Source organism: Platalea leucorodia (genome assembly GCF_965183815.1).
Source record: "Platalea leucorodia genome assembly, chromosome: 2".
NCBI classification, from domain to species: domain Eukaryota; kingdom Metazoa; phylum Chordata; class Aves; order Pelecaniformes; family Threskiornithidae; genus Platalea; species Platalea leucorodia.
In genome coordinates, this window is record NC_138824.1 from 104,164,072 (window position 1) to 104,176,648 (window position 12,577).

Genomic DNA, 12,577 nt, shown 5'->3' on the forward strand with positions numbered 1-12,577 from the left:
GAGCACATCCATCTCCTCTGCCTTCAAATCTGCACATTCTCCCTTGTTCAGCCTAAGCTGGTAGCTTCCCCCCCCCCCCCCCCCCCCCAATACAGCAAAATGAAGCTTTCCTGGGTGGAATGAGGTGCTGGTTAGAGAAGCACAATTTACTTGTGGTATCTTTTAATCTCAAAATAGCTAGTATGCCACTATATTAATTGAAAAGTAAAATGGCATGGGCCTGATCTGCAAACAGCTGTGAAATGGAAGTGCTGCAGGTGCTAGAGCAATGCTGCATTAATGTAAAGGGAGTGGTTACACCTGTGTATGTACCAAAATCCTTAACGTGTTGTGAGTGTGCTAGCTGACACTTCAAATCAAGCCATCAGTCAGTCTAGTCCTGCTGCTGACAGCGCAGTCCCAGCTGTTTCAGACGGATGTTGGAAAAACCCTGCCATACACTATTACTGGGTAACTAGCCCCCTGGGGAAAGTTTCTTCCTAACAGCCCTTGATGGGTGGTTAGCTGATGTCCTAAAACAGGTGGGGACCACTGCTCCTGAATTTTGCTTTTTATTGTTTTGTGGAAAAAAAACAGGTACCCCCACCCACGCACGTTCACGTACCGAGGTGGCACGTTACTGTGGAAGGAAGGTGCGTTTCGGAGCAGGCTGTGCTGGTGCTGGAGGCCAGTCAGTTCTTTGTCTTGCTAAACAGTTTTCATAAAGCCAATCTGGAGCCTGCCCTTTGGCAAAGTACGTGTTTTCAGTCGCATGCATATGCAGAGCAGGAAGTTAATTTAGGTGTGCTCAGTTCCCTGTTCAAACGGAATGAGTGTTCAGATGGAAGATACTGGTGTATGTTTTTATTATATTAGCAATTTTGAACAGCTACTGTGTGCTGAATTTTATGTCTAGTAATTAGGATACATTATACGAGTTCCTTGAAGGACTGAAATTATTTTGCCGTCTGTGCTGAACTCAGTGTCCAAAATGAATTGTAAAAACAACACTCACAGCTGGCAAAAAATTCATTTTGTCTAATACATGTTTTTTTTCCCCACTTAGTTTAATTTGGAGGTGCTCATTTCCATTATAGGTATGCATGGAGTTGAACAGAATGGAAAGGAATGGTTCTGAATTTTTTTTTTTTTTCCCCAAGACCAAACCAAAACTATAGTGAAACTAGTTTGGGTCTGGATATCATGTACATGGTTGAGCGGATGGAGTGTAAACCTGGGAGCCTGGAGATCAGCAGCTGCCTCTCTGTGAGATCTTTGGCTAGGTGCTTAGAATAACTTTCAGATGTGGAGTATATCTTGGCTTTGGCAAGTGTTTTACCTGGCATCTCTGAAACCACATCATGACTGCTTGATTTCTTTTGTGAAGTCATGGCATGTGTCCACATTCTTTCTAAACATCATTGAGATCCGTGAGCGTCTTGCACTAAATGTGTAGTTGTTACAGAAGTCCTCCCCAGAAAAAAAAAAAAAAGAATTATAAATGCATGCTACTATGCTCTTAAATATATCTCTCTGTTATGTGAAGCAGAAAATAGTAGGGTAAATTCGGATAACAGATAATTCATTATAACTGGTGACAGAACAATGTTGACATTTCTAATCTGTAATCATAATAGGTCCAAAAAGGGTCGTCTTGTAATTTGCTCAAATCTTATGTGTTTATGCCATGTGTTCAGGTAAGTTGCTGGTGAAACCCAAAGCCACTTCTTAGCCAGATCCAGGACAAGCCGGAATGTAACCACAATAAGGCTTTCATGTTAATTTACCTCACAGCCTCTGGCTTCAAAGTAGTCCTCAAGTCCCCTGTTTTGTAGATGGGCCAAAAGGGCCATCAAACAACTGCCCCGTCTTCATTTTTATTTACTTGCTTGGCTCCCTGCTGCCATCAGCTGGGATAATCCTTCTGTGCTTGTTGCCCTGGGGCCCACGCTGGGCAGAATCAGGCAGGCAGGACTGATGGCAGGAGTTCCTTCCCTCTCCAGTCTTTGTCCTTGGGAGCTTCTAGAGATTTGTTAAAGGGTTGGTTGAACTGGCAGGGATGCTGAAGAATTTAAAAAGAAAAAAATAGTTTGGCCTTTTCTTCTGAGAAGAGAATTTGAGACGCAATGAAAATGGTCTTGCTGCTTTGATAATGGTTTCTCTCCATGTTACCTTGTCATTTTCATCCTAATATGAATTGTTTTTATCTAGGCTGCATAATGTGCTCTTTCTAGTTTCTCAAACCAAATAGCCACTGTATTGAAGAAGGAAATGAATTTTAAACCTATGCTACTCTAAATTCAGCAGCTTAAAAAGCCATACATTTTGCTCTGAGGAAAATGATCCATTTAATGAAACATCATGGAAAACATACAGATTTTTGGCAGCACAAACTGTCCTTAAAAACAAATGACATTTTCAAGGCAAATGTGTGTTGATATATTCTGAGATGTGCACAGTCATGCTTAAAAGTTTGGGTGAACGGTATCTTAGCACTCTTTGCGTTGATTATTGAGGTCTTTTGTTTTACTTAGTTTATTGGTCCACAGCAAAAGTTGAATTAGTTCACTCTGTCTGCCAGTGCTTAAATCTTATTTGCTTCAACGAAGGCTTAGATTTTTGGAAATGCAGGGTCCACTACTGATGGTATATTTATCCTGCGGTTAAACCTTAGTATGCTCACCGTATAACCTTCTTGAGAAAGAAGGCTGGGCTTTTTAGCCCAGACTGTAATCTACCATTTAAATATATTTCACATCAAGTGACTAATAAAACTTGGAGCATATGTTGCAAGATAACGCCTGCCTTTATTTTGCTGATAATAAAAAGGTTCCCTCTCATTTTTTCTGTACAGAGACCTTTTTTTGCATGTCTTGAAAAGAAACGAAATGAAAAACGTCAGGATCTCAGTATGATGTTGTTTTTATGATAAATTTTCCAACTCCTTTTGAATTAACATGGTTTTCTTGTGGAAGGAGGGTGCTTCTGCTTTGAGGCTGAGGGAGGAAAAAGGATGAAAATAGAAGACGGTTGTCTGCATGAATATATATTTAGGTAAATGTGTACTGCAGTGTTTAATGAAGCTGCAATGCTGCATTTTCCCCTAGATTAATTTTGAATTTCACAGATATGATGGACTAGACAAATGGCTCAACTTAATCGTCGGGTTCCACCAGCATAGCGTTTGTGCCAGGAATACGATTGTTTCTTCTGTCCTCTAAAAATATGAATGCAATGGCTGTGTGCAGGGTAGTCCTATTGCCTTTTTTGGTTTATAGTTGAACTAGAAGACAACCATTTAGCATGTGATCAAGATGTCAAAAGACGTCTGCTAAATTGAAGATAAAAGACAAGAAGAAAATGTTTTACATTGTCGTCAGCATGCTGTGTCTATGCTTGTGGTTAGCTCCTTAAAGTTATGAAAAGACTGGCTAACCACACTTGCACAAGTTTCTGCGTGCCTGGAGAAGGGAGCAAAGCTCGACTGGCCCAACTCTTGGCCTTACTGAAGCCCAAGAAGCTTCCGAGAGGGCTGTGTAGCATTGCATGTGGTCCGTAGAGATGTTACCTCTCCCGCACCTGTGATGTTGCATAGAAGGTGTCCTGGTGGGGACAGCACAGCGGACCTCTACTGCTGTGTTTCACCATTCTTTTTTCCTTCTTACATACGGGGTTATCATAGTAAGCTGTCTGCTATTTTCTTTACAGATACATCTCCCAAACATCTCACACTACGTAACTCTGAGGTGGACTGGTAGCAGCTGTTCCTTTTAATAAACAATATTATAAGCCTAAGAGATACTAGACATAAAGTGTGATGATTACCTTAAGTAAAGAAAAATCTATTCTAAATACACAGCTGTTACATTTCAGCCCTTTTGAGGAGGAAATGCCCATGCTAATCTACTTTCTTTTCCTCCACCTTTTCAGACCACGCTTGCATGGACACTTCTGTCTGGCACAGATCTATCCCACTCTTCCTAAAGTCATCCTGGGTCCTCTTTAACTCCTCGCAGTTCCCACTCGGATACAGGTTTTTATTCTTGGTGAGGGATGTTTTCAGAACTAGGTCAGTTCCTTGATCCAGCTTCTGTGTTAGCAGTGGTTCGTGGAGAGGTGTTAGCAGTACACGGACAAGGGGTGGAATAAGGCAGGAATCACGCCCTGGCAATGTCAGACGCGTGTCCAATTAAAGGCACTGAAACCACAGCTCTAGCATCTGCGACTGTACCTCTGCAGATGGATGGGTGCAAGTGTGGCTCCTTTTTGGGACTGGTGCTCCTGGGAGCCAAGAGGCTACTAGCAGGGTTTGGGTGGGTTTGAGTGTTTAGGGGCTTCAGGTCTTTGTGGTCTTCGTTATGTCTCTGTGCATGACTGGGTGTATGCGTGAATAGGTAGTATGCCTGGTGGCATCCCGTATTTTTTGGGTCATCCGCATCCCTTAGGGATGGCTCTATAGCTTTCCTGTGCTATATCTTATTGCTGTTTCTTGTGGTGGTAGTGTTACTCTCTTCTGGGGGTTTTCTTTCTTTTTCTTCTTTTGGGGGGCAGGCTTCTTTTTTATCCTTCCCCCCTTCACCCTCGTCCATCTGCTTTGAAATATATGGAGATCGGAAACAGTGACCACAGATGTGTTTTCTTCACTGTAACAGTGTATATGAAGCTTATTAGTAGCAGAGAGTGGGCTGATCTGTCTAGATTGGTAGCACAATGTAGGTTCGTGTTCAGAAGTCTGAGGGCTTATGCACATATATTCAGTTGTCAGTTCTGCAGGCAAAAATAAAAAAGGGAAAGAAAGTTTCTCTCGCTCCATAGCTTTGAAGCTGTCAGAAAGGTGATGCTTGCTTGAATTCATAGCAGGGTAATGCCCCAAGGTTGGATGGGGGAAATATTCCTTGATTTCTGGGACATTCCTTTTTTTCCCAAGCAGTTTATTACCGCTGCTTTCTAATTCATACGGTGGCATTATCATCCAGTTAGCCTTTATCCAATTAAAATTATTATTTAGTACTGTACTGAGCACCTGTTTCATCTTCCAAATCCTGTATACCTCTGGCTAATAAAAAAAATCCCACTCATAATCTGTTTTTCTAGATGTGTGCTCCTTACAGAATATTGTTCTAGATGGTTGTGGATTAATTAATTTATAATCATGGCCAATTATTATTATTATTAATTATCTGGCCAATTATTGATGGCTTTATCCACTTTTTTCCATTATATACATATAGCACGTTTTTTTTAATAGTTTAAACAGAATTTTAGCTGTTAATTTTCTTTCTTCTTCTTTTTTTTTTTTTTTTTTTTACTTGAGTGGAGTGAGAATTTCACTCAAGGGGTGTTATTGCAAATTGCTAATGGAAAAAGTTGGAAAGGTGAGGATTTTAGGTTTTTACTTTTTTTTTTTTTTTTTCCCCCCAGAGCTCTTGGGGCATCTGGCTTAATGTTGAGACTGAAACCAGAGCACTGGATTTAAGGTCCCTAAGACTATTCCAAATTGTTTTGAGGCCTTAGGGTGAATCCTTGCTAGGGAAAGTGTCCTTTTTAGTTAAGACAGGAGTTTCTACTAGAAAGATACTGTGTAGTGTTTAGAGGATGCATCACAGTATCTGTTAGAGCATCAGCTTTGTATTTTGTGGGTGCCAATAGCTGTTGCATATATTAAGACAAAAAAAAAGGAAAATTACTTGTACAGTAATGACAATACCATGTTTAAATTTTTTCTTCTGTCTAGGTATGAGTATTGAAACATGAATACTGTTAATCTGGATATGAGGAAATACGATCAGATACAAATTTTTTTCTTGCCAGCATAGTCTCTCTTTCTATAAATATCATTGTAGGTCAGAAAAGCACTGACCCCGTGGAAATTTAATAATATGCAACATGTCCAATTCCAGAAACCACATAATGTTTCTATTAGAATGTAAACCAATGCAATTTAATTTATTTGGTTCTTACCCTAAGTCATATGTCTTCTTGGAGAACAGTGATAACTAAGCATTTATAAAACACCTAATTTCTTGCATTTATTACTTACTTCTTCCACTTGGCCTGGGAAGACAGCTCTGCCAAAGAGTTGTGGTCAATAAATGGCTTCTTTGTAAACTCAGTTTCTGAGTTGCGCATGTGAAACTATTGTTTTTTGAGGCAGTATCAAGATCCTTTAGTATTTTTTGCTTTTCCTTCTTTGAGCCAATTACAGACTTTAAAAAAAAAAAGGTAAATTTAATTTTGATGTGTATTCCTTTCAACATCTGTGAAGTGTTGCAGCTACCGTTGCTTGTCCAAGTTCCCACATAGCTTGGCAAGTCTGTACACTCCATCGAAGAGGAAAAAAAAATCAGAAGGGATCATCCAAGAAGTAGGAATTACATTTATGCTTCTAAACAAGGAACCTAAGGGGATATGATAAGACTGAGCTTATTAAAGCTAAACTCGTAATACCATATAAGTTGATACGTGTATACTTTTTAGTATTTTAGAGGAGATTGTCATAGAAGCTCTCATTTTGAGCTATTGTGGAGAACACATCGGTGGATACTCTCAAAGGCAATTACTTGCTGAAGTCTGGAAGATGGCTTTTAAGGTTTTGGTGCCAGTATGGATCAGAGCCGCTCTGTTGAGCAGTGGTGCTATGTTTTCCTGTCACCGTTTCATTCTTCTAGTCCAGGTGTTTCCTACAAGAGCACTGCTCTGGTTTGGAGTTCAGAGCGACACGGTGGACTGAGAAGTCTCCCGTGTTCAGCCAGGTTCAATGTTCCTGAATGTCCCCACTTTTGCATACTTCTAATTTTGGCATCTTGAGCTGTTGTAGCTTAAGATCTGCAGCAAGAACAAACAGTCTCTCCTATGAGACGGTCAGATTGTGCGAGCTAATTTTAGGGTTTCTTCCCAAACTAACAGGAGTGCGGCTACAGAGCGGTTTAGCAGAAGTGTTGAGCTTAAGCGGTACATGCTGTTGCAGAAAGAGTCAGTTTTCTTCCCCTCCTCCTCCTCATTGCTGCTCTGCCAGATTTTAGCATATGTCTGATCTTGCGATGAGGAAATATAGGGAGATGAACTGGCACAAAGCTAACCCCCGCAAGCAGGTGGAAAAAAGGATGAGTTTCTCTCTCTGCCCCGGCTCAGTGAGGGTCAGATGAGCTGCAGTGCTAACGCGGGAGAGGTGGAAGGGGAGGGCAGGACTTTCCCTTCTTACGACAGCTGACCAGAGGATGGCTTTGCTGTGGTGGTTGAACAGCCTGTGAAGGAGAAGCTTTTTAGAGATTTCTGAAGGCACTACGTCTTTCTGTCTCTCGGTTCTATGTGTTCTCAGAAGAACATACCCAGTTAATACCTGAATTTCCCCAGCAAGTTTTCTCTGATGATAGACAGCATGAACAATTTAAATGGGGGAAAAAAATGGATGTTATTAGGTTTAGAAGACAGATGTCAAATCAAGCCCATAATGAAGAACAGGCTACATATTAATCAGATGCAAGTGTGGCTCCATGATTTAATTTTGGGCAGCAGTAGGAATGTAAGTGGAGAGCAAATAGATTCAAAATACCAGAATCTGTGCAGAAAAGGAGAGAAAGAAAGGCAGGTGAAAATAGAGAAATGTGAACAAGGCTGGTATTTTTAGGCAGGATGATGACAGCAGGTAGGACAGAGGAGAATTGACAGATGAATGAAAGACTGAGGAATTTGATGTAATGTGGTATCCTTGTAGTGGTTATCCGATCTGAAATTTAGTTTTCTTGGGTCATTTGCTAAACTCTTCTTCTGCAGGCCTGCCATAAGTATTTTGCAAAAAAGGATACGGACCCTCCATCTCCAACGTAGAGTCCCAACTGCTGCTGGTTTTGCTGTTGCTTTTGCTTCTGCCAGGGTTTTGCAGCTGGAGGTGAAGGCGGAGCCTCAGGACCATCAGTGTCACATGCTGGTTTCTAACATAAGGGTTCTTTGTTGCTGCTGTTTAGCAAACAAATCCCGTCTTAAGCATAATGCAGAAGTGGATTCGATATTTGCAAATTAATGGGATGTATTAATTTATCACATTGTGTAGCCCTGTTGTAGAATTTCTTTTGGGAGAAGCGCTGGGCTGTCTTATGGGGGTGTTAGAGGGTCAGCCTGGCGGTTGTCCCAGGGCCGCACCAGCAGATCGGTGCAAAACTGCCTGCACTGCGCCAGGAGCCTGACACGGAGTTATTTGAAGTCTGTGCAAGTCCTTACATTGACTTTGCTGCTTAGATTAGTCTTCGGAGAGGGAACTTCAGTCTAGTTTAATGTCTCGCTTTTATGAGTACTGAAGAAATTAAAGCTTATCTCTGAAACAGTTACCCTGCTAAACAACAGAAACTGCGAAGCCGGGGAGCGCGGTAATAAAGTAGATTGCATCATAACATAATCCTGAAGATAAGAGCATTTAAAGCTTTGATATGCTTTTTTCGGTTCCGAAAGCTCCAACAGAAGCGTAGGTGTGGTTCTGCAAGGCGAGAAGTAATCTCTCTCCCAGGATGAGCCAAGGCAGTACGGAGTGTTAAGGATTTTTTTTTTTTTTTTTTCTTCTTTCCTCATCAGTTTGAAAATCCTTTCCATCAAGAAGTACTTGATTGGAATGGTCAAACTTGATTTATTCCTTGTTACTTCAGTCCAATTCAGTGAACTTAGTTCCTGTTGGAGAAAGGGTGCCAAAGATTGTTTTAAATTAAATGTATCGTTTGCCAGTCTTACTGTGAAACAAAGTAAGAGAAGAGACATTCGATAAATTATCATGCTTGTTTTTAATATTAAAGTTCTTTCTGGATTTTGAGGAATTGGCAAATTGGAGGATCATGCAAGAACAAAAATTATTTGATTGTATTACTGCTGCCTGAGTTGTGATTACCACAAGAACTCCAAATGTACCTGTTTGTGGAGCAGTTAATGCAAAAAATAAGTCTTTCTGCTTAGCTACTGCTTGTGATGCCAATCTGTTAAACACTGTTGTAGTAAACATTTTTGATGAAGGGCAAGTCAGTTTGATGCCAAAGGTAGAGTTTGATAGTACTTGTAAAATAGCACTTGAAGCCCCTTTCTTGTTACTCTTTCCTTGAGGCCTTTGCTGGGCTTTCCTACACAGAATGTCCTGTTCTGTGGGTGCTTTGAGCTTGTTCAGTTGGATGCAGCCATAACAAGTGCATGTTAATTAGTGGCCTGAAGCAACTGGTTAATTGGGGAGTTGTTACACAGTGAACAAGGAGAAATGGCAGTAGGCTCTGGTAGGCTCCGTCAACACCTTTTGTCAGTCTGTGTACTCAGCATGTGGTGTCATCTTCTGGGCATTCATAGCTTCTGGTTTTTTAGCTTCAGAATCAGAAATGTTAATCTGCATCATGCTAAAACTTACACACGCACACCCCTGCCAGCAGTAAGTAAAGTAACTGAGGGTTTTCATATACTGTTTCCTCTGTGGAAGGGTATTTCTCGATCTGCCCGGTAAGGCTCTGTTAGAGGAGCTTGCTCTTCGTCTGTGCAGAGGGCACTGATGTCCACCACGGGAATAACTGAATACTCACGCAGGAAGAGGACTGATGCTACATATCAGACCTGCGCTCTCAATTGGCTTTTTTAAAGAGCATTCAACCAGGGTCACACTTTCTTTCCTGATTTTTAATGTTACCATACCTTTAGCCCAGCATATCTTAAAAATAACAATCAGCAAGACAGGAGACCGGCTTGATAGTGCCAGCAGTCAGGAATGGCTGAATTTGCAATCTGAAGTTAGGTCTTGTTAACACAGTAGAGCATTTTCTATGGTTATGTCTTTGTATTTCTTTGGAGATTGTGCCTCAGTGAGAACAGGGTGCAAGCTTCAACAGAAATGAAATCCTATTGCAAACCTCATTGTTTTCCTGTTCAAGAGCAAAATATACTGCAAGCTTGAGGGGCGTGAAGTTCAGAAATGTCTGTGGAATATTCACCTATTCCCCCCATGTACTTGAAGACAGTAGAAGCTGGTTTTGTATCATGTTTTGGGACTACCGTACTGAGCTGGTGTGGTTCAGATTTCAAGTAGCAGAGCAGTTCACCCAGGGTAGAAGTCAGAGCTTGGCAAGGAGTTGCGTCACGCTGTCAGCAACCTGTTAATGCCGTTACTCATGTTAAGTAGACATCATTTTTTCATTTCATGTTGAAAGCCTGATTCATACAGTACATGGACTGAGAATGCATGGTGATATTTGCCCTTTTGACCCTGTGACAGTATCTGGCTGAAGTGGGTGCTCTTTGCTCTTGGCCTGGGTGTTTGCCCGTTGTGCGAGCAGGTTGGAGATCTGCTGGCGAGATGCATGGTGCAGAGGGGCACGCGCCTGGGCGTGTTCCAGCTGCGCAGTGTTTTGGGTTGGAAAGCAGATGCAGGATTACAGTCCTCCTTATTCTGTCCTTTAAAATTCAGGATCGTCACATCTCAGAAGATTCATAATTGACTTGGGCTTTTTGCGTTTATTCTAACGCTCCCTTTGCTCAGCATGCCTTTGGGCACTTGGAAGTGCACATCCTGTTTCTGCTTGAGAATAAGGTCTTACATATATTGGTGTGGAAGTTTTGTTGGATATGTTTGAACTTAATGTTGTGCCACAACAGTGTTGTTTTCTAGGGATTAATATCGCTGTGGTCAATTGAGTCATTGCGAGCAATTTGAAGTGCTTCTGGTTTCTCCATTTGGCAACCATCCTAATCCTTTTGAGATTGTTCTTTTGTAGAAGAAGAAGAAAAAAAAAGCTTTTTATTTTTCTGGCTTTCTTTGAGTTGGTGGATTCAGTCTTTGTGTTAGAGAAGTCAGTGTCAGGGTTCCCATTGACTTCAGTGGAGCATGCAGTACAAGGCCTCAAAAATGTTTTGCCATCTGTGTGGGAACAGACTGCAGGAGGAAGAAGGCTGGCAAGAAAATGTTTAGCTGCTTTTTTGGTGGGGGATGGAGAGCTAAGACAGTTTGTTCTTTGGTTTGCATGCTTCTGAGCTGTTTCTGTTAAATGTACAGATGCCTATAGACAGCCCAACGACTGGGAACTTCATGCACGTCTAGATTTGGTGCTTATACACCAATTTATGAGCAGCTTCTGTGAGAACCTTTCTCCTCCTCATGTCTACAAGGTTCAATAGCCAGCTCTGCAGCAATGTTCATTAGCTGTCAGTGAAAAAATTACTCAAAAGCTTTTGGCCCCTAACCTCTCCTGTGCTCTGTGAACACCTTGGAGCCTGTGAGTAGTGGGGCTTGCTTTGAATGTGCAATGGTGGAGCGTGGGTCTGAGAGGCTGAGAGCTCCACCTCATGTGTTCTCACTGCTGGAAAATAAACCAAGCCAGGTGGGTCTGCTGTGATAGCAACAGAGGGCGATTTTCTGCCACGTGGGTTTTCGCTCTGAAAAAACAGTAATAAGTTACTATGATTTTACTAAAAAAGAGTGCAAACCAAGTGTTACGCAGCTGAATTGCCCTCAGAGACACTGCATGTGTACTTCGGTTTCAGAGCCACGGCTAACGCGGTCTGCCACTACAGGTGTTGTGCGCATGTGTGCGTATGCGCAGTCTGGCAGACTTGAAAGTCTGTTGTAGAAAAGGGACGGTAGGGCTTTGCTTTATGGTAAAGCACAGATGATGATGCCCCCTTCATTTCTTGCTTTGTTTTGAAACTGGCAGTTTTGGATGCCCATGGACTCCAGGGCACAGCTTCATCTGGAGGATTGGTGGCTGAAAGCCCTTGTTCTCAAAAGGGGAGATGGCTGGGAGGTCCTCCTGTTCAACGCCCACATGGATATCATTCACAGGCTCAGGATGATGGCTAATTTCTTCAGCAGCTACAGTATTTAGCAGAAAATTGGGATTAGTTGGGTTTTCAGTCCAATTTAGCAACTGGAAATGAAGGCGCCAACCAGTTTACTAAAATAAGCCGGAATTTTTACATCTTTCTTGGACAAATTTCCAATCTTTATTGCAAAGACATTTGCAGGGGACAGTAGTTACAGACTTCTCCATACCCTTCTTCTCTTCTCCTGTCACCCTGGGGATTTGAAATGTCATGAAGCAGAATTAGAGAAATAATAAGTGCAATTTATGAGTAAAAGTGAATTCTAAGTGATCTGAGGAGGTGTAATACTTTTAATGGTTAATGAAGATTTCTTAATATCCTCTTGGACATTAGCTTTCAGTAATGCTTTGTGAGTGTTATCAAAGACATGAGCAGTAGGTCCTGTTCCATATAAAGCAGGATTTGCGCCGCTTCTCTCCAGGGTGCTTCCTCAGCAGATTTGCTGCTTTGTGTGACCTGCTGAGGCCTCCGTTGCCTGGCGCTCGCGCTGCCCTGCCCTGGCTTCCCCCCCATCTTTTTTCCCAACATGGAAATGTGAAGCAAATTTCTGCAGAAGTCTCAGCAATGTTTAGAATGCATCGTTTTGTTCTTCTTTTACAAAGTTCTGCATTGCTTTGGAAAAGAATTGTGAAAACACATTCAACTTTTTAATATAGTTTCTTGCTTTAGAAACCGAGCATTTCCTTGGATTATTGGTTTGGTTTGGTTTTTCTGTTTTCCCTGACTCAAAAGAAGCTGGTTATGTGGGAGTTCACAAAGGAGAGCA

General features: G+C 41.7%; 1 protein-coding gene across 4 annotated transcripts in view; it reads left to right on the forward strand.

The window, feature by feature from the left end:
- APP (amyloid beta precursor protein) overlaps positions 1–12,577 on the forward strand; it is a 223,173-nt gene that overhangs the window by 49,401 nt on the left and 161,195 nt on the right. The gene's annotated exons all lie outside the window — the stretch shown is intronic.